This window comes from Panthera uncia, chromosome B1 (genome assembly GCF_023721935.1).
Source record: "Panthera uncia isolate 11264 chromosome B1, Puncia_PCG_1.0, whole genome shotgun sequence".
NCBI lineage: Eukaryota > Metazoa > Chordata > Mammalia > Carnivora > Felidae > Panthera > Panthera uncia.
Window position 1 is genome coordinate 108,638,538 of NC_064811.1, and position 1,420 is coordinate 108,639,957.

The window sequence follows — 1,420 nt, forward strand, 5'->3', positions numbered from 1 at the left end:
TTGTGACTTAATCACACAACACTCAAGAAGCCTCATGAATATATCACACGTTTTAGCCCTAAAATCAGATTTTAAAGCAATTAATAAAATACTGTTTTATTAACATAACAGTTGTTAATTATTCTTTTTAGCTTACCCATTTATTTCTAATTTCTACTTTAAATTGTTTTAAAAATCTTTAAGTCTTGAATATGATGTGAATTTTTTTAGTTTTATCTTCATATATCAATCTGAATTAATTTTTTCTTATAATAATTTTTTGAAATTTAATTTTATGTGTATTCACATAGGCTCATGTGGGCCTTAATTGACCTTACCTGGCCTATTCTGAATTAAATATCTAAGATTCTAAATAAAATGTTAAAATACTTTTATTATTTTTCTACTTTCCTTTGAGAAATTTTATTTGAATTAGTAGAATTAAACTCATTTGTCTTTGTCATTTTTGCAACATGATTATTTCAAAGCAGTACACTCCTAGAATTAAAACTAAATGTCCAGTACAAAGTACAGTATCATTGACAAACAAGTGTTTGCCACATGTTTTCTGGGAACATACTAAGTATGACTTTCATTAATGTGGTACTTAGCTTAATAGTTTTGAGAATTCTAACTCAGGTTATTTGGAGTGTCTAAAGAAAAAAAATATATAATGCTATCTTTTCTCAGGTTCACTGAATTCATTTCTTTTTTAATTACAACAGATATTACTATTTCAAAATTCTTTACAAAAGATAAGACAATGTAAGTCTGAAAATTTTCTCAGTGTACAATAAGGTGTGGAGAACAAATCAGTCTTAGATTCAGAGTCTGATTAGCCCTAGTCTTGTCTTTCTTTTCTTTGATGAATTTACAGTCTATAAACACTTCTTTCTCAATATTTCTTTGGCTATTTGGGGTCTTTTGTGGTTCTATACAAATTGTAAAATTATTTGTTCCAGTTTGGTGAAAAATAACAAAGGGATACATGAACCAATAAAAAAGCTCCCTCAGGCCAATGCTGAAACAGTCTGAGTAATTAAATTAGGTAGTACTAGATTATAACTCAAAATATAAAATATTTTTATTTTATAAAAAGTCCTCACTTTGGCAGCACATATACTAAAATTGGAATGAGACAGACAAGACTAGTACAGCCCCTGTACAAGGATGACACCAAAAATTGTGAAGCAGTCCATATTAAAAATATTTATGCACAGGGGCACCTGGGTGGCACAGTCGGTTAAGCGTCCGACTTCAGCCAGGTCACGATCTCACGGTCCGTGAGTTCGAGCCCCGCGTCGGGCTCTGGGCTGATGGCTCGGAGCCTGGAGCCTGTTTCTGATTCTGTGTCTCCCTCTCTCTCTGTCCCTCCCCCGTTCATGCTCTGTCTCTCTCTGTCCCAAAAATAAAATAAACGTTGAAAAAAAAAATTAAAAAA

The 1,420-nt window shown here is 31.9% G+C and overlaps 1 non-coding gene across 1 annotated transcript; it reads left to right on the top strand.

Moving 5' to 3' along the window:
• Window positions 1–1,077: 1,077 nt before the first annotated feature.
• Window positions 1,078–1,184, top strand: LOC125924099 (U6 spliceosomal RNA). Its single transcript, XR_007458282.1, has one exon. It is a non-coding gene; the product is annotated as a U6 spliceosomal RNA (small nuclear RNA).
• The last annotated feature ends 236 nt before the right edge of the window (window positions 1,185–1,420 follow it).